Source organism: Protopterus annectens, chromosome 9.part0, assembly GCF_019279795.1.
Source record: "Protopterus annectens isolate FY-2018-M chromosome 9.part0, PAN1.0, whole genome shotgun sequence".
NCBI classification, from domain to species: Eukaryota; Metazoa; Chordata; order Ceratodontiformes; family Protopteridae; genus Protopterus; species Protopterus annectens.
The window spans coordinates 696,046,472-696,068,891 of NC_056743.1; positions in this window are offsets into that span (position 1 = coordinate 696,046,472).

Genomic DNA, 22,420 nt, shown 5'->3' on the forward strand with positions numbered 1-22,420 from the left:
GAACCAAGATGCTATCCTCCAAAACAAGGAAGCTGATTTGGTGATCCTCTGCCATAAACAAACTCTACAACAGAAGAAAGAAACTGTTGCAAAAAAGAGTAAAATCCTATGACTGGAAGAACGCCCTGGTCAACCTCAGTAAGAAGCTGAGATCCCTCATAAAATCCTCCAAAGCTAGTTACAAAAACAAAATTGCCACTGACTCTAAAGACAACCACAAAGCATTCTATAGCTATGTCAAGAATCTCAATGGCAACACTCAGATCTGCTCTGAGTTACAGCACAATGGCAATAAATATACAGAACCAACTGATATTGCCAACATCCTGGCAGATAGGTTCAGTGCTAACTTTACTCCCCTCTCACCCCTAGAGGGCCCATCTCTATACTGGAAGAATGCAAAGTTCCTGTAATCATGGCTGCACAGGTAAAAAACACACTCTCCGAAGCCAAGAACACAGCATCCATGGGACTTGACAATATCCCAGGCTGCGTTCTACATGAACTACAGAATGAACTGGCACCCTACCTAAGTACCATGTTCAGTCATAGCCTTACCTCAGGCTTTGTGCCCACTGAATGGCGCACCACAACAGTTATCCCACTCCACAAAGGGGGAGCCATGACGGACCCCGGTAACTACCACCCCATTAGCCTGACGAGCCTGGTCTGCAAGGCCATGGAATGTATCATCATGGAACTCGTAAACAAAGACATTAGTAATCTCCAAACTCTGGACCCTACCCAGTCTGACTACCTATCTATGTCAAACAGAGCTCCTCATTAGCACTCTTCAAGAAAAATCTTGATGATTGGATGAGAGATAGGAAATTCACCCTGGGGATCACTTCTGTGGCTCTGCTCGACAGGGGCACAGGAAAATAATTTTCTTGGGTGGCAAAAGCCAGGGTACATTTTTGGCTAGGCTTATATAGGCCCTAGGGCCAATAGCCTAGTACCCTCCTATGAACCTATGGTGTAGTGGCTGGCTATACCTGGGACCAACAAATAAAAACAGAAGGAAAACCCTATTTGTTCGAAGTGCTCAGGAGTGTCTCTTCTATTCAGGAAGAAACATTCATTACGTCTGATGAAGTCTAATTAGGATTACCACCTGTCCCACTTTGCGAGGGACAGTCCCTCTTTGGGCAGTTGTGTCCTGCAAAAAAATTGAAAAAATGGCAAATGTCCTGAGACACTAAAATGCTACAAGAATAAGCTTTTATTTAGACAACAAAAGTGGAATTCTATCTTTTGTACTGGCCGTGGGTATGTTCTGCCTTGCAAAATCTGACATATATATAAAAATGACCCACTTTGGGCATCTGAACAGGTGGCAACCCTAAGTCTAATAGATGGAAGCACTCATTACTTTGAATAAACTGGACAACTTAAAGCTCAAAGACGTATTGCTTTGTGTTTTTATTGCTTGTTTTTGAGAATGTGCACATTCTACTCTGGTTAGCTATCTGCAAAATACCTACAGGAATACAAAAGTGGATTACTTTGAACAAACAGGGTTTTTCTCTTGTTTTTACTTTTTTTCCATTCAATTTAGTTAAATTATTCTACCTTATTACAGTTTTTCATAACTTCCACTACTTTTCATGTTTACTAGTCATTATTCTGAAGTATGTCAAACTGTATATAGAAAACTATACATTTGCTACTTAAGGTACGCATTGAAGTTTGATAGTGGAACTAATTCTGCCAGACACACATATGCAGTATCGAAGGTATGAGGAGATACTTTTCAGATACGATTGCCCAGTGATTGCTTAGCCCTAGAGGAGTGGGTAGGGTGACAAGCAGATGGATGTTTTCAATGTCCCAAGGCTGTATCATAAGACACTTCCGGCTAGAGCCCATGCTAATATTTTTTCAGTTCATTTGGGCATAAAGCATGGAAAAAGGGGGCTTATGCAAATTTCTATATTGATCATAGGAACATAGAAACAATGCTAGGCAAGAGATCGTAGGGACCATAAGATGCCTAGTTGCATCAATTTTAAGTAGATACAGACAAATTTTCTTGCTGCTCAGGCATAGGAAAACATGTCAGAAGATACTGTAAGACATGTGAGCACTGTCAAAAAGTTAATAATACAAGAGACAGACAAGAGACAAAGCTAAGTGTGCTTTGTTTCCATGGCCTGTTATTGAAGAATCCCATTCAGATGGTAGCTTTGATATTGTAGGACATCTTAGAACCCCAAGTATCATATGAAAGAGACATATCTTGGTGATGGTAACTTATACTACTAGACACCCTGAAGCTGTGGCTTTGCCCTCTTTTGGGATAAAAATGTAACAAATTCTCTTGTAGATGTTTTCAGCAGGATGATTTTTATTCTGGCTAACACTGATGGACAGGGATTTAACTTCATGTTAGACTTGCTGATTTGCATGGGGAAGATGTATGGAATAAAGGAGTTAAAAACATGTACTACTGTCCTCATATATTTTAGTGAAGATGTTAACTGTACTCTCAGCTTTTTTACTGACTAGTTTAAATGAGAGTGAGACAAGTAGCTACCCTGCCTCCTTTTTGATTCTAGGGAGCTGCCCCAAGAAGGGATTTTGTTCTGAAGTATGTGATGACTTTCAGGAATAAGTTTAGGGAGCTCATGGGGCTAAAATAGGAGCAACTTGCACAAACACAATGCAAACGGAAGTTTGGATTGACAGTACAGAAGGAACCTGAGGGTATGCAGTTGGAGAAAAGGTACCTGTGCTTATTTATCTTCATTGGAATAAGCTGCAGGGAGCATGGAAGGGCTCTTTCACTGCTGTGAGAAAGGTAAATGTTGTCAGTTATGTGGTGGAGGTGCCAGGTGGAAGGCCAAAACATAAACTCTACCATGTCAATGTCAGAAGCCTTAATATGACGGACAGAGAGAGAGAGAGAAATAAATACTCTAGCACTTAATATCTGTAATGGGTCAGTGAGATTTGCACTGACATCTCAGGTTGAGGTAGATCTATCACAACAGCTATCCACTATATAGATTCTACAAATCTGAACAGTATTATGTGAATTTAGAGCTCTTCTTCACTGCTAAGCTAGGGTTTACCCATCTTGTAGGCAGAGGAACCTAAAGACCAATCAAACAGGCTAATAAGCTTGTTGCTCAATGAAGTCAAGTAAACCATGTGTGGGAAACTGGAAGATGTTATATCTGAGGGAAAACAGGAATCCAATGGTCCCTGAGTTGGTGCAAAGAAAGATAAGATCTGTGTAAACTACAGAAAAATAATCATTCACAAAAAAACAGATAAATATCCCATGCCCAGGAGAGATGAAGCTTAAAAGCAGCTTGGTGGGGCTAAGCATTTTTCCACTCTTTACCTAGCTAAGGTTTACTAGCAAATACTCTTGACAGCTCTAGAAAGGGAGAAGTCAGCGTTTATTACCTCATTTGGATTGTATGAATTCATCAAAATGTATTTTGGGATAAAGAATGCCTCAACAGCTTTCCAGAAGCAGTGAATCACATCTTTGCAGGAGAGATGGAGACTACACTGTTGCCTACGTAAATGATTGCTATTTTTAATCAGCTCTTGTGGGAATGTACAAAATGTTGCAGAGGTGCTAAACAGATTACAAAGGGCTGGTTTAAATATCAAAACAAAGACATGACAGGTACAAATAGCAGAAGAAGCTTACATCGGTCATGTAGTGGGTAGTTGCAAAATTCAGCCAGACTTTCAAAGTGGGGGCTATTTAGGCATGGCATACTGTAGTTGCTAAAAGGCAGGTAAGAACATTCCTGTGGTACTAGAAAATCTCTTCTCTCATTCCAGTCCCATAGTTGCTCCTTTCACAGAACTTACCTGAAGGAATAGAGTATATAAAATTATTAGGACTCTACCTTATGGTTAAGCATTCCAAAAACTCAATGAGGCCTTGGGGAACTCCCTGCACTAGTTGTCCTAAGTATAAGTAGGAGTTTATTGTTTAGATAGATGCTTCAAAGTGCAGACTGGTAGCTGTAGTCAGCCTGATGTCTTCAAATGGAGAAGAACATCCAGACTTTATTCAAGGACAGAGTTGTATGCAGCTATGGATAGGGAATATTTATTAATAGTATGGACTTGTACCCTATCTATATGGCAGGAAATTTGCAGTAGTAAAATATCATAATGCTGTAAAGTGGCAACGCAGCGCCAGTGGAAATATAGCAAGCTTCTTAGATGGTGTTTAGGACTGCAGCTCTATAACATGACCATCCAGCACTCTAGTGGTATCAGTACTACGACTGCAGATGATCTTTCTAGGATAGGTGCTGGGAAGTGTAATATATGTAATACATTCTCTTTCTCCATAAGCTTTGGTTCTAGAGGGATTCTCAACAAAAGTTGCTTGAGTGTAGTAGGAGAGTATAGGAAAGAGAGAATTGTGAAAGCTGTAATAAAATGGAAAAAAAATATAGATATATATGTTCCTTTGGTTAACTATTGTTTTAGTCGTTGTTACAATGCCAAACGCCTAAATAACATGACCAGAAAGTCACAAGATGAGAATGCCAATGACTACTTGTTTGAACAATGTTGAACATCAAATCTCCTAACCTGCATGGACACAAGAACAAATACTAATATGGATCGGGGAGTGGGAGTCAAGTCTGGGTGTTTGAACAAATAGTCATCAGCATTCTCATCTTGTACCCTTCTGGTTGCATTATTTAACAATTCAACATTGTAACAATCACTAAAATTATAATAAATCATTCTGTCAGAGGGGTAATGCCGAAGTGTAATAAGTTGTGCTGAAGTTCTATTGGTTAAAGTTCTATTGAATTAAGAAAAAAATGTAAGTAATTCTTTAAAAGGCAGATGTAAAAGAAATCATATTGCGCTTGCATTTTTTGTAAATTCACAATAGTTAAAAGAAATATATGAAATTCTATATAAAACCTTTGTAAACTTACTTAAAAACATCACAAAATGACCAATCCATCCCAAAAATATTGGCAATTATGCATGTTTCATTTATAAAGTTTGTGGATTTATAAATGCAGGTAGTAACATGCAAATGGGCATATTGAAAAGAAGTTATGCATCACTGGGTAGATTTAACTGTAATTCAGAGAATGTTGTATAGATTGCTAGGTGCATAACATGAAGTGCATTCTATATCGCCGAAATTTAAAGAAAGTTACCAGCTAGAATAAAATACCATATCAATGCTATTAAACATAAATTATAACAAATGCATTGTATAATTATGCACTGTATTGAATATAAACATTCATAAATGTTTTAGATTTTGTAGAAGAATATTTGAGAGCTGGTGATTTAAATAGCATCTGAGAAAAGAAGGAATTATATGTCAGATTAAATTAAATGGAATACTCCTCCTGTCTTTTAAAAGTGAATGGAAGTTGAAAGGGTATTTCATTAGTTCAGTTGTGTAAGTAGCTTTTTTAAGTATTTAAATGCAGATGTATATGGGCTGTAATATTTCTGAAGACTGTTTGTAATTAAAATAAAAGTACTAAACTTTATTTGTGAACATTTCATTAAATTGTGTAAGTAGGTGTTTTTTTAAGTATTTAAATGCAGATGTATAGGGGCTGTAATATTTCTGTAGACTGTAATTAAAATAAAAGTACTAAACTTTATTTGTGAACATATTGCTAAAGTGTGTGGCTTCAGTGGTGGTTCCAATGTATGGCATTGGTTATTGTACATTTATTACTCTGTGAATGCATTACAATTTAAAAAGGAAAATAATTCTGTTGTCCCAGATATGTGGTGCTTGATGCCTAATGCAGGTTAAAGATACCACACCTGGCCAAAGGAGATTACCTTATTTGAAACTTCTCCCTAAGAAGTATAGAACTATGAAAACAAGAAAGCATATTTTATAACTTGAAGCCAACAGGAAGTCCTACCCGGAAGATCATGGGAGGGCTGGGGGATAGTGAACTTTAGCTGAAGGAGTTGCTGGATGGACTATCCTGCTGAAGCAGGCATGGATAGACAGAGCTGTATTTAGGAGCTTTGAGTAGTCTATTCTGAAATCTTGAAAGCTAGTGATAGTGCACAGCATAGCTTTAGCTAAGATTAGTTAGGGTGCAGACTGAGTGATAGAATTGTGAGTGATAGAATTTGTTGTATGTCAATTCCCCGGATTCTCAAAAGCTTGCACAGCATGCATGATTAGTGTAATAGGTAATGTTTGCAATATGTCAGCCGAGCGATCCACGTATGTGCTCGTTTGACGTGCGCAAGCGCTCTTGCACTAGTGCTGCACGTTCCCAGCCCCTGTATGCAAATTAGCCCATTTGCAGGTGAAAACCATGCAAATGAAGTAAATCTGCTATCCAGGAAGCTGGAATCAGAGCGTGCAGGACTAGTTTAATATGCAGAAATGTATTCGGCTAGTAACCGAGTACTGTACTGCTAAATCCAAAACGGGTACATGACAGCTCCAAATAAAGGCTGCATATCATTGAGTAAGCATGCCAATGGCCAAGTATAAGGCCACTGGCATTGCAAACAATGCAAAACGTACAAAATACAACTTTTATTTTATTACCGCCGATCACGGCTGTTTAAGCATAGGGCAGCGGTGCGCAAACGGGATCAGTGGGAAAATAAGAAAATAAACCTAAAACAAGCATTCCAACTAAAATCATTATTCTTCCATGCATGTCAATGGCAGGCAAAAGACAACCTGGCCAGTGAATAGTGGTTGCTAAGGGGGGAGGCTCAGTGTGACACATGTAACTATGCATTAGCAGGCAATCCTATGCAAATGAGGGGAAGGATAGTGAATCCCAGTTTTCTCCAGCATGTAAGGCAGGTCCCAACAGTGTAAAAGTATGAATAGCCGAGTGCAAGACTAGGAGGTAGGTGACATCATGGGTGGGTGTGTCAGGTATACTGTAAGCGGATTGGAGCCCAGTGGCTCGGGTTTGCTCCTAGCTTAGCACAGCTAAGCTAGGGGGTGTGTCTAAACCTGCCTAGCACTTTTGACAAAGTGTAAGTGGGTGCGCGCGCCATGCACCGGGATTTACAGGAAGATAAAGGAAGTTAAACCAGGAAATAGCAGCAGTGTGCACATTGGAGTACACTGATTGCTCAGCACACCCCCTGGCTGAAACAGAAGGGCAATAGGAAGGGAAAACAGCAGCAGGAAGGTAATCAAGGGGTACTAGGTTGGCTGCCAGGTGAAACATATCGGAACCAGCCAATTACACAGGCAGCAGACCAGCCCAGCCCAGAACAGTACTATAAACTAAGCAAATACCTAACCCTCTGGTTTTTCCCATACCCTACACAACCGGTGTAAACAAGCAGGGAACTTTTAACACTCACAACAATAAAATGTTAGGGGCTGCAATAGCTATCATACAACTTGTGGAAGAGGCTGAGGGTGGTGAGGATGTGAATGCTGCCGACCACCCCACAGTGAGGCAATGGAGAAGAGTGTACAGACCCAGGGTAACCTACCAAGGGCTACATGAGCTGGAGATAGTGGACAGGGACCTCCTACAGCAAATTGTTGCACTGTGCCGGCCATGCCTCACACACAGAACTAACAGAGGGGAACCCAACCCAGTGGATACCTAGGTATGTGTAGGCCTAAGAATACTAGCTACAGGTACTTTCCAAAGGCCAACGGAGGATATGATGGGGATTTCACAGGCATCAGCATCCAGGGCACTCCACCAGTTCCTGGATGCCATGTCAGCACATGTCGGTGAGCACATATATTTCCATGTCACCCATGAGGCATTGGCCAGCAATATGCATCTCTTACACCAAATAGCAGAATACCCTGAGGTAGTGGGTGCAATAGACTGTACGAACATATGCATCAAAGCACCACCCGGTGAGCAGGGTAGGGTCTACATCAACCGCAAGGGCTTCCCCACCAACTGCCAGGTTGTGTGTGATGCCCAGAGCATAATAACAGGTGTGCTGGCTGCCCTGGAAGCTATCACGATTCTCACATCTGGCATCTGATGCAGCTGTACCAGAAATTTGCCAGTGGGGACATCCCACACAGTCACCTAGTGGGGGATGCTGGATACGCACTGGAGATGTGGCTGATGACACCCATCAGAAACACACACACACCCAAACAAGAACTCCATAATGAGCCACACGCACAAACAAGAATCATAATAGAGCGTGTGTTTGGGATGCTCAAGTCATGGTTCCGGTGCCTGGACACATCTGGTGGAGCCTTGCAGTACTCACCAACTACATGTACCCAAATCATCCTTGTATGTGCCATACTACAAAATATGATCCTGCCGAAACAGCTGCAGCAGGAGAAGCATGGGGCAGGGCCACACAGCCCCCCAACAATGCCAGGGCCTGCACAGGCACAGAATGACTCAGAGGAGGAACAACCTGAGCCTGCCCAGTAGGCAGAAGGAGGCGTGCCCAGTATGCCCTGGCCCTGGCAAAGAGGCAACGCATAGCACATACTCTGACATGGGAGAGACCCAGGGAATAGCACCTCTCTCTGACTCTCACATACAGTAAAAGGGATGCCAAACATTACACTACATGTGCCTAACCATGTGTATGGAGTGTATTATGTGCATCCGACATAGGCAGCCCTGCAGCACCACCCTCAATAATGGGACACCAACAAGATAAGGGACTCACACATGCCTGTCAGGAGGGGGGGGTCACATACCCAACAACAGTCACAGTCAGCAAGACAGGTGTAGACAAACACAAACAAATGCTGTACTATGGCCTCTGAATGAGGGCTATGGGTAACCCCCCCTCCAGGCCTACACAGACAGACTACAGCAGGACAGGTAGTGGGAAGTCAGTTGTGAAGGCTAGGAAGTCAAAAACTAATATGTAGGTAATCAAAAGATAAGAAATGTAGTACACTGATATGGCCTAGTCAGCACAATAGGTAAGACTACTGACTGAAATGGAGTACATGACATACCAGTACCGTCCTAGCAAATTTGTACAAGTGTCAGGTGTGCCCCCCATCCTACATAGAAATATTAAAGTAAAAAAGCCCTCAAGCCGAAGATGCCAAAACCAGTTTAACGCTCTTTATTGGAAACAATACGTTTTCGCCCCTGCTATGCAGAAAGCTTCATCAGAAACATGAATAAAAGGAAACAGCACTTTTTAAATAAGTGAAACATGATGTCATTTCCTTAGGAACAGTGTATCCATCACGCCAACAATTAAAGAAATAAAAATATTTAACAAAGTATATCATATTTAAAAATACTAATTGATATGTACATACATATAAAAAATATCTAATTTAAAAATACTAAAAACTGGGGTACAATGGTAAAAATACCAAAATTTATACCTTAATAGATATATAAAAAATATATAAAAAAAAAAGATATATAAAAAAATCCTTAACGGTTACATATTAGAGGAAAATAGAACTATCTCTGATAACTTTTATATCTGAGTAGGGAAGAGATATTACATGATTCATTAAGGCCAGGGTAAGAGTAGGCATCAACCCCAATTTGCCACTCTAATTCCCTCGTCTCCAACAACAATGACTGGGGTCCTCCTCTAGGGCCCACGGAGACATGCTCAATTCCCATAAACTCAAAACTGTGACCTATATTGTTAATTATATGCTTAGATAAAGCATTGTCCAATTTTTTATTTTTTATTGCATAAAGGTGCTGGTAGATTCGGTCACTAAGTCTACGATCAGTTTTCCCTATGTAAAAGCAGGGGCAGCACACACAAAAAGCAGCATACACAATTGATTTTGTATTACAATTAATTCTTGAGTGTATGTTGTATTTCCTATTCCTAATTGTAAACGAACTACCAGCTTTCATAAATTTACATCTATTACAAAAGCCACAAGGGCCGTTACCCACTTGTCTAGAGGTATGCAGAGACTGAGAAGACCTTTGAAGTAATTCTTTTAAATTTTTACCCCTTCTATAAACAATAGAGGGGGATGGACCCAATTTTTGAAGTAGGAAAGAGCAATTATGAATAAAATACCAATTCTTTTTAATAATTGCCCATATAGACCCAACTTCTTTAGAAAAAGTTAGCACAAAACTAGTACTAAAGTCAATAGTAGGCTGGGTAGTAGTACCATTATCATTGTTGAGTACAAAACAAACTGAGGTCCCTGCATCGAGTAGATGGTCAGCAGTGGTCAACTCATGAGAGTTGGAAGTTAATAAAGGTTTATAAAAACCAGAAGATCTTTTTATAACAACCTCCTCAATAAGTTCATCAATCATAGAGGGCGGGTAATCCCTATTAGAAAAAAGATCTTTCAAAAATACGCACTCAGTTTCGAAAGCCTTCTGTGTACTACACATACGCACCGCTCTAACCAAATGACCTTTAACAATCGATCTTTTCTGTTTTGGAGGGTGGTTACTAGAATAGTGTAGGAAGCTATTACAATAGGTTGCCTTCCTATAAATACACGATAAGTAACAGTTATTGCTAAAATCCTTCATAAGTTTAACATCTAGGTAGTCGATTTCGATTAAAGAAAAATGTGAAGTAAACTTCAAGAATGTGGAGGACGCATTCATCAGTTGTAAAAGTTCTGTAGCTTCACTTTCAGAGCCATCGAAAAGGATGAACACGTCATCCAAAAAACGTGTATAAAACTTCACTTTTTCTTGAAAGGTAGGGTTAGCCCTAAAAAACTCTTTCTCCCAATAGGCGACAACCATATTTGCAACACTACCGCCACAGGGAGACCCCATGGCAATACCCTGTTTTTGCAAGTAATAATGGTTGTCGAAAAGGAAGAAATTAGAAGAAAGGGTAATTTCTAATAATTGGGTAACAATGGAAATTTCTTCCTTTGTTGCCCCTAGACTCAATAACATAAGTTCAATCCATTCTACCGCTTCCAAGTGCGGAATAGACGTATATAAATCAACTACGTCGATTGTTAAAAAATTATAAGAAGGGTCAAAAGCAATATTATTGATAGATCGTAGGAAGGTCCAAGAATCCTTACAAATTTGAGGAATTCCCTTAAGATATTTAGTAAGGATACCATGAATAACCCTGGATGAGGGGTGTGTAATGGAACATCTACCATCAACCAAGGCACGTAGTGGTGGATCCCCTAAGTTTTTATGAATTTTCGGGATACCAAACATCACAGGTACCCTGGGAGAGGAGATATTGATGAAATTAAAGGTGTCTAGGTCGATCAAGCCATCAATAAACAAATCCCTGAAATAGCCACTGATCTTTTTGTGTGCCCCCACCATCTCATTCAATGATGAGCATTCGTATGCTGGTGAATCCAAAACAAAGTGCATTCTCCTGTTATAATCACAAACATCGAAAATAACCAGACCCCCACCTTTGTCAGGTTTCATTACCCTAACGGGCAACTGACAAACCTGGTCGAGTGCAATCCTTTGTTCATAAGATATATTACTTTGATACCTAGAACCCTGTACTCTGTCAAGTAGATGTCTAAGATCTAATTCACAAACATTTTCAAAAATGCTTAAGTTAGGGTGGAGGGGAGGGTTATAGGTACTAAGCAATTTGAAAATAGGACATTCACTATGAGCATTATTGTCAAACAAAGTTTTTAAATTCAATTTACGCACATAACATTTAAGATCCAACAAAATTTTAGCTAAACAAGGCTTTTGATCTGGTACAAAAGTAATACCCCTAGACAGTAATTCCACCAGTTCTTGGTCAATAGAAGCACTAGAAAAATTATAAACCTTAAAATCACCCTTTCTATTCAGAAGGATGACAGGTTTAAACAAATCTTCAGAAGGGGTTTCAGTCAAACAGTCCAAAGGGGTTAATTGTTGTATTTCCGTCGTTGTTGAAACTTGTTGTTCCGACCCCCTAAAAAAGGCCTCTGTTGAGGTCCTTTATTCAAGTTATTATTAGAATTTTGGTTGTTAGCCCTGATCCTACTGCTTCTCTTTAACCCCTCATTCGAGGTACAGGGTTCATTATTACTTTGTTCATGGTTTTCCAATGGTTCAACACCGTCAGTCATAGTAGGCGTAGCCGTTGGTCGGGTAGTATCCTCATTCGAATTCATATTATTAGGCTTATTCCTATGAATTTTAGGATAGGCAACCCCTTGTTGGTACACCTTCCTATCCCTAACAAGTTTCTTGAACTTATTTTGTTTTAATTTCTCTATCAGTGCATCAATACTAGTAAAAATACGCTGGTAGTCATATTTTTAACGTAAAAAGTTTAGGTCCACCCTACATAGAAATATAGTAACAATCAAGTGCGCCCCCCAATCCTGTGTAGAAACATAGAAATAGTCAGTTGTTCCCCCCACTATGCAGACATGTAGCAACAGTCAGTGCCAAATGATTGATGGACACCCTGCAGGCACGGCATGCTACCTGTCAGTGTACAACACAAAGGTCAGCACTGCAGTACAAACCACCTGGACATGATCCACACATGCAATATAGACGGCCTTACTGGGCATGCTCACACACTTGAAGAAATGAAGGCAATGTCAGTCATCAACATACTGAAAGGTCATACTGGGCATGCTCACACACTTAAACACATGAAGGCCATGCTGCAAACACCAGTGGACCAGACATATCCGGCAGTTGCAATTCTTAGTGCAGACACTTGTCAGTATGCACTTGTCAGTATGCACCACTCATGCCTTGCACACAAAGTGGATAGGAATACAGACATATATGGAAAGGACAACACACTATAATAAGCCAAAGGTAGATGGACATAGATGTGTGGAAGAGGATGACCATGACAAGGAGCCATCTAGGCCTGTCCCACCCAGCACAGAGCTAAAGGGCCCCAAACACATTTGGTGCAGATGTCACTCAGTGCAGATACTAGCGACCAGTACCTGTCAGCACCACAAACTATGTGATGCATGTGCCAGCTGTGCAACATGACTGTACAAGGACATAGTCATCTAGTAGCTGTATACATGCACCTGTGACATATGACCCCATGTTTGGCCGCATGTGGCGTGTCACCCCTACATAAATGCGTTATGGCCCATGCACACACCGCCCACCCCATAGCGCTACTATGACAAGGCTGCTGAGGTCATCCAATGTGAAATACACCTTTGGGAAAGTTGTAGCCCAGTAATCTCCATGGTGCATCACATAACTGTGTACTGCTGTAGTGTGATAAACTAGATGGGTAGGAGTTCTAACCCCAGACCTGGCAACTGTGAGTGTGTGTCAATGTTTATGTGTATGTCTGTCTTTGACTGTGTAGAGAGCAATGCCTTTTAGGCTACTCACACTCCTTACAATTCATATACCCACCTTTGGCAAGGCTGCTGATGTCACCCACCTATAAATACTCCTCTGGGAAGGCTGTAGCCCAATAATCTCCATAGCGCATCCCATAAGTGTGTACTGCTGTAGTGTGATAAAGTAGTTAAATAGGAGGTCAGACACCAGACTTGGCAACTGTGTGTGTGTGTGTGTGTGTGTGTGTGTGTGTGTGTGTGTGTGTGTGTGTGTGTGTGTGTGTGTGTGTGTGTGTGTCTGTGTGTGCGTATGTGTGCATGTCTCTCTCTGACTGTGTAGAGAGCTATGCTTTTTAGGCTACTCACACCCCTTACAATTCACAAACTCAACTTTGGCAAGGCTGCTGATGTCACCCACCTAGAAATACACCTCTGGGAAGGCTGTAGCCCAGTAATCTCCATAGAGCATCCCATAACTGTGTACTGATGTAATGTGATAAACTAGTTAGGTAGGAGTTCTAACCCCAGACCTGGCAACTGTGTTAGTCTGTGTGTTTGTGTGCATGTCTGACTGTGTAGACAGCAATGCCTTTTAGGCTACTCACACACCTTACAATTCATATACCCACCTTTGGCAAGGCTGCTGATGTCACCCACCTAGAAATACACCTCTGGGAAGGGTGTAGCCCAGTACTCTCCATAGCGCATTCCATAACTGTGTACTCCTGTAGTGTGATAAACTAGTTAGGTAGGAGTTCTAACCCCAGACCTGGCAATTATGAGTGTGTGTTTGTGTGCATGTCTGACTGTGTAGAGAGCAATGCTTTTCAGGCTATTCTCACCCCTTACAATTCACACACCGACCTTTGGCAAGGCTGATGATGTCTCCCACCTAGAAATACACCTCTGGAAACACTGTAGCCCAGAAATCTCTGTAGTGCATCCTGTAACTGCGTACTGCTGTAGTGTGAATTAGAACTGTGGTAGAGTTCCATTCCCACCCATGGCAGTTCTGGATGTGTTGTATGTGTCACTCTCTGTGTAGGAGCAATGCATTTTTGGCTAGTCACTCGCAGTACATTTCAAATGCCCAATTTGGCAATCCTGCAGATGTCATTCATTGTGAAATACACCTTTGAGGACAGAGTTTTCTAGTAATCCCCGTGGTGCATCCTATAACAGCTCCATGCTGTAGTGTGATAAAGACCTCTGTTAGGGGTTCTATATCCACACATGTCGGTTGTGGATGTTTTGTGTGTCTCACTGCATGTGTAGGGAGCAATGCATTGTAGGCTAGTTACTCACAGTCAATTTCAATTTCCCTACTTTGGCAATCCTGTTGATATCAGTCATTGTGAAATACACTTTTGTGGAAGGAGTACTCCAGTAATATCCGTGGCATGTACTATAACTGCATAGTGCTGTAGTGTAATAAATTAGTTAGGTAGGGGTTTTACTCCCAAACATGACAGGTGTGTGTGTGTGTGTGTGTGTGTGTGTGTGTGTGTGTGTGTGTGTGTGTCTGTAACCTGTATCTTGTGTAGTGGTGATTGTGACTGTGTGGCCAATGTGGAGTGGGTTTTGCATATTTCTTATATAGTGGCCCTACTATATACATATATAACAGATGTGAAATGGCTGAGAGGCTGGGGTGCAAAGCCACACCCATACATGTGACATCAAGGCCAGGCAGTCACAGTTAGCAACCCCAGTATTACCCAGAACACACTCTCAACCCATGTGTCATACACACATACATGCCCAGGTAACAGCTAATATGTGGGTAGTACACTGCATATTGGCCACTGATAGTAACTATGGAGTGACAGCAATGGGCTACAGAGGGCATATCGCCCTGTCCATCTGTCCAATATGCACGTGCGTACAGACAGTGCACCTCCCCCATGTTCCCCAATAGACACCAGCATCACCTGTGGTGCCTTCACATGTGACCCACAACAGACATAACATGCCTGACAACATGCCCTGTATGGGCAGATGCCACTGACACCAGGGAATGCTGTTAGCATGCTCTCAATGTAGGTGCAGGGTAAACCTGCCGGCCATTACCAGTTCCCACCACAGGTGGGCAGGACTGACACATCTGTTGATAATCTGTGTTCACAACATGGGCCGGACACCCCAGGAACAGTTCCACCTGTCATTGTACATGCATGTGGGAGGTGTGCACATCCCAGACACCATCCATGTCATGGACTAGGGGACACATACATGGCAAGTGATGCACAGTATTGGCCACACACAATAGTCACCCAGGTGACCGGATGGGGGATACAATACCCACCTGTGTGGGCAAATGCAGAAAACAAATCCCTGAGCCACAATGCAGGCTATCATCATGTGACCTGATGCCAAGGTACACCCATCGCCTAGCCTTGGACAGCCATCTGGCACAGTCGAACACCACACACCCAAGCAGACATGCACCCATGCATGTCAGTACTGGCACCGTGTGTTTGTGTGTGTCTTGCATGCTGTGCATGTTCACATCCACACTCCTTACAACCCCCATGGGCATACTGCAGCATGCTGTCTAATGTCAAACACCTCCCCATACCCTTTGCCTATACAGCCCCTGTATGACCTGTGTGGTGCATGTGATACCTGCACAGTGATGTGATGTGGCAATCCCACTACCGATGAGTTGTACTCCTGGCCCTGCCAAGTGTGCCAATGTGTGTGTGTGTCCCTGTGAGAGTGTGGCTGTGTTGACGCTGGCACCTGTTCATGCGGACAGGCACATGTATGTCACCTACTGTATAGCTACTGTATCCCTGTTGCAGATGTCACTCACCATCACATATATGTTCTGAGTGCTCCACAGCAGGTAACCCATGTGGTGCATCCAATAACTGCATCAAACCGTGATAGCACTACATAGTTATCAGGGGTTTGATACCCTGTGCTGGTAGGTGTGTGACACAAACATGCTTCATTTTTACCCTCCCACCCCTCTCTGACATGTCTTTGCCTCTGTCTGCCTCTCCCACCCCCTCTCTGGTGGATGTGGAAACCTACACCTGCTTTGCTTAGGAAGCAGCATGTGTATTTTAAGTGATGCTCATGATCAACTGATGGCCTCTGCATGAATTGCAGCCCTCCCCTAGCTGATTGCATGTGAAACAGCTGTGGTAACATTCCCATAGCCAATTTCATGGAAACACACTCTAATATCTAGGAACGTCATGGTGGTATTTGACCTTTTCATCCACTGTGAGCAGGAACTAGATATGTCGTGTGGCAGACAGCATCTCAGATGGATTGGGGTTCAACTCTAACAACATACACTGTGGAAACAGTGCAACAAACAGGAGGGGGATGTGCCTGACCTGACTACAGACTGTAAGTGCTGCTATACTGCATTTGGAGTAATGTTGGTTTAACAGTGTTTGTGTGGATATAGCCGTCATGCATGTCTCAATACCTGCCATGTCAGTTACATGTTTATAAGGAATCCCCATCTGCAGTGTCATCTGCAGACTGGGCAGTGTTGTGTCCTTGGTTTCATGTGTCACCCACGGAGCATCTAGCTGTGGACTGCAGAAGGTAGTGTGAGGATTGCAGTCTGTAGATGGTAAAAGCCATGATAGTCTCTGATGTCATATCTCTCATAGGACATATGTTGCAACAAATCGTGTAACAACAGTAAATGTATGTGGTTATCACAACAACATGTCAATATTGGCCCAGTGTATGTGCTTCCAGCCACAACACTGTCAACCTTTGTACATATGTTGTGCATGAAGTGGTGCATATGTGCTGTACACCATAATTAGTGTCATCATATCTGAGAACAAGCCAGTGATATATCCAACTACTAAACATGTTATGTACAGTAGGGGTTACATTTCATGACATTACCTAGACTTTCTGTGGATGTTTCTACAGTACTGAGGTCTGTGTACCTATGGTGAATGTCGACAGTGTGTGTATTGTTAATATGTACCTTAGCCTGTGTAAAGACTGTGGTAGATGTCATTGTTCTAGTTCCCCTCCTGTCAGATGTTACATGCTGCTCCACTGCATGGTACTGTATTGGCGTTCATGTTTGTACGGCCACACACACACATGTCCCATACCACACACAGCCATCAGATCAAACTGTGTAGCAGACCAGTATATGTAGGGTCAGTCTGTGAGTGGCACTTATGAGGATGGTGTAGAAGAGATAGTCCATATACTGTAATATCATGTTAGCTAACCATATGTGGCTGTGGCTGTGTTCACATTGATTATGGTAATACACTTTCACACAGGTGTATCTTACCCTGTGCTGTGACATGCCTGTTGAGCCTGCCTTATATGCAGGTACATGTGCATTCCCCCATAGGAGATGTAGGCCTGTGTTGAGCCAGTCTGCCTGCAGCCTGCACATTGCAGTGTTACATGCCTAGCAGCTTAGGGTACTTACCCAGTGGGATGTCATGTGCAGATACTTGCCAGATGTACCCCTGCTGGGCCTCCCTTAATCATGTATGTCAGACAGGACAGTGGGATGCAGTGCAGATGTATGTCAATATCTAGTGGGAAGTATGTGGCCATGGCACCCCTGTACCAGCAGTCATAATGTGTCAGGCCAGACAGGGGTGTGTGAATGCATAACCTATGGTGGACATTATATTCCAGTCGTTATGTGTTATATTATGTGTTATACCCATCTACATGGCCGTCTACATCCATGTTGTCAGGCATGGTACACCTGTGTAGCACTAAGGGCTTATGTGTATACCTCTAGACTGACTTTCCACATATATTGGCCAGTATCTCTGCTGCAGTCCACAGTGGTATTACGTGCTAGCAGTGGTACTGTACAATGATGTCCTTACGATGTCTGTCAGTAGCCAATGGCATGCATGTTATAAGAAGATGTGACCTCCCACACACACCATGTCTGTGAAGACAATCCCAATGACAGTAGCAATAGTCTACTAGTATACCTGATATACATACCTGACATCCCCTTCAACTACGACATTGGGATCATAGGGGCTGGGGTTGGGCTACACTTCATGTCCAGGACATATGGTGGAAATATATGTACATATACTTATCCAGATAGCCAGATATATATGATTACACATGTGTACTACTCCCAATTAACACTGTCATGGCAACCACCTACTATAAATCCCCACATCATGTGTGTGTGTGGTCCCTTTACATTTCCTGTGTGATGGGCATCCATCCTGTATGTGGGCAGTAGTGCTACAGACAGCAGGTAGCAATACCCCTTACAGGAGAACTGGCACACTCAGGGCAGCCACATATTTGTAGGAGGATGAAGAACAACAGACAGAGTGTGAGTAGAGTTGTGTTATGCTTTGTATAGTACTGGTGTTACAGGGTGTGTGTGTGCATTGTAGTTTACCTTGGAATGCAGTCTGTCTGCATAGCTCACAACTGTGGGCCTATCCTCATGCTGGTCAGAGCTATGCCTATCATGTCTTGTCTGTCCACCACACATGTCCTGTGTCAGATATTACACTGGCAGTGTGTGTGTTGAGTGTTATCGGTACATGGCTACATCCATGTCTGTTTCTAACCTCAATTCCCTGACTAAGAGTATGTTACAGATTATCCTGTAACACCAGCACCTTGCTTAGTGTATGGCAACAGTTCTCCACATATGCGCCTGTATTCCAGCCTTTGTCCATCACCTACATACCAAGCTTTGCACGTATGTCATGCTGTTGGTGGTTGTTCTGTAGTGGGCTGTGAGTATATCATACTGCCATTGCTGCCATCAGTCCACTGCTGTTGTATCTCCCACACATATGGTGGGGCTGGGGTCATATATGTGTGGGCATCACCTACACAATACATGTGTGCCCTTATGCATTCCAGAGGCCAGTGTATGTAACAGTGGTATATGGCCCTGTATTATTGAGTCTAGGGGGGAGCACCATAAATGCCCTAGGCTGTTACAAAATGTGGGGGTATCAGGGCTGAGCTGCTTTAAGGTATCTGGATGTACAGTACCATATAGTTCACCTATATATACATTACTGACATGGATCTGGTTAATGCAGGACTACTGCCCCTGCCATACAAACTGTTCTGTTTGTCGGTGTGCTCGTGATGGTGTCAGTTATGTCATGTTATGTAGCAGTTGCAACCCATGTGGTCACATGATGTCTTTACCACCTACTGAGTTTGTACAGTGTGTAGATAGAGGCTGCTGAACTATACATCTGCATTACATACTGCTGATTGCTTGGTATCCTGTGGCCCAGTTTGTCTTCCCCATTGTACAATGTGAAGGGTTTCGCCTGGAAGGAACAGTTGTGAACCTTTCCAGACTACTGCATTACTGTAACTGCTTCACAGATGCATTACTATATGACATGGCATATAGAACTGTAATAGTACACAATTAAAGGTTTCCATGTCTGCAAACCTGTGGGTGGTGTTTTTCCTATGACCTTTCTGTGGGTATATGTTGCAGGCAACGATTCTCATTTGTATGGGTAGCCAAACGCAAAGTGACCACTCGCAAGCTATACAACTGCACAGCCAAGAACGAATCCAGCCTGATAGTAAAATCCACAATTGAAGTTTATTAACCTACAAGGTTAAGTGCTTTCACTCGTATCACACGAGCTTCATCAGAACAAAGTGTAATCACTAAACCAAACATTTAAATACGTATGGATTGGCGCCAAAATGTCTTAAAGCTGAAGCATTCATATATAAACAATTTAAACATGCTTAAAAATACATTTAATATTTTAAAATATTTAAAATAAATTCGTAATCATTGATAAATGGATTAAAATTGATACATAGGTGTGCATATGACTAAAATACCTATAATGAATTATTGGTATCAAATTTAGTGTTTTAACATTAATACAGGTTTAACTGAAATGTAATCATTAATACCTGGTGCAGTCATAGCATCAGTGTATAGCTGCCACCAGTATTCTTTGTAGGCTAACAAATTCTTAATATTCCCTCCCCTGGGATCAACCCTAACAACATCTAAAATTGCAAATTTGAAATAATGTGTTGGACCCTCCTTATTAATATGCCTGTAAAGGGCATTTTTGGTATCTTTTGTTTTTATGCTGTATGCATTTGTATGGGTGGCTCATACAGTGTCCAGTCATTCAAAGGTTTTCTGTAGGCATAGTGGCTGTTCCATATTGTGTTCATACATCTGCTGCAGTCCACAGTGAGCCGCTACCGTTGCTGGCAGTGGTACTGGCCACGACAATCCTCGATGTCTATCAATGTGGCTGGCATGCATGTTATAAGAGATGTGACCTCCCCGCACCATGTCTGTGATCAACCGAGCAGTAGCAATAGTCTACTAGTATACCTGATATACATACCTGACATCCCCCTTCAACTACGACATTGGGATCATGTAGGGCTGGGTTGAGCTTACACTTCATGTCCAGGACATATGGTGAAATATGTGTACATATACTTATCCCAGATAGCCAGATATATATGATTACACATGTGTACTACTCCCAATTAACACTGTCACTTGTGACCACCTACTATAAATCACCCACATCATGTGTGTGTGGTCTTTCATGTGTGATGGGCATCCATCCTGTATGTGGGCAGTAGTGCTACAGACAGCGGGTAGCAGGCACCCTTACAGGAGAACGCTAGCACCTCAGGGCAGCCACATATTTGTAGGAGGATGAGAACAACAGACAGAGTGTGAGTAGGTTGTGTTAACTCTTTGTATAGTGCTAGTATTTACAGGGTGTGTGTGTGCATTGTGGACACCTTGGATACACAGTCTGTCTGCAAGCTGCAACTGTGGTTTCTCTCATGCTATTCAGGCTGTGCCTATCATGTCTGTCTGTCCACCACACATGTCCTCAGTAATCCAGATATTACACTGGCGGTGTGTGTGTTGAGAATGTTATCGGTACATGGCTGCATCCATGTCTGTTTCTAACCTCAATTCCCTGACTAGAGTAACAGCCTGTAGATTATCCTGCCAATACCAGCACTACTTAGTGTATGGCAACAGTTCTCTATCACGCTATATTCCAACCTTTGTCCATCACCTACATACCAAGCTTTTACCTGCAGTATGTCATGCTGTTAATTGGTTGTTCTGTAGTGGGCTGTGAGTATATCATACTGCCATTGCTACCATCAGTCCTGCTGTTGTGTCTCCACACATATGGTGGGGCTGGGGTCATATATGTGTGGAGCATCACCACAATACATGTGTGCCCATATGCATTCAGAGGCCAGTGTGTGTGTAACCGGTGGTATGGCCCTGTATTGGCTGAGTCTGGGGGGCACCATAAATGCCCTAGGCTGTTGCAAAATGTGGGGTATCCAGGCTGAGCTGCTTTAAGGTATCTGGATGTGCAGTGCCATATAGTTCACCTATATATACATTACTGACATGGATCTGGTTAATGCAGGACTACTGCCCTGCCACCTAAACTATTTCTGTTTCAGCCGGTGTGCTAATGATGGTGTCGGATGATTATGTCATGTTATGTAGTTACAACCCCATGTGGTCACATGATGTGTTACCTCTGGATTTTGTACAGTGTGCCCAGATGAGGCTGCTGAACTATACATCTGGCCCACATACTGCTGGTTGGTATCCTGTGTGGCGGTTTGTCTTCCCATTGTACAATGTAGAGGGTTTAGCCTGGAAGGAACAGTTGTGAACCTTTCAGACTACTGCATTACTGTAGCTTTCTTCACAGATGCATTACTATATGACATAGCATATGGAACTGTAATAGTACACAATTAAGGTTTCCATGTCTGCAAACCTGTGGGTGGTGTTTTTTCTATGACCTTTCTGTGGGTATATGTTGCAGGCTTAGTTCTCATTTGTATGGGTAGCCAAAGCGCCGTGACCACTGTGAAGCTATACAACTGCATCAAAGAGCGAATCCAGCCTGATAGTAAAATCCACAATTGAAGTTTATTAACCTACAAAGGTTAAGTACTTTCACTCATGTCACGAGCTTACGTCAGAACAAAATTAAATCACTAAGCCAAACATTTAAATCATTATGGATTGGCAAAATGTCTTAAAACTGAGCATTCATATATAAACAATTTAAACATGCCCAAAAATGCATTTAATATTTTTAAAGATATTTAAAATAAATTCGTAATCATTGATAAATGGTTAAATTGATACATAGGTGTGCATATGACTAAAATACCTATAATGAATTATTGGTATCAAATTTAGTGTTTTAA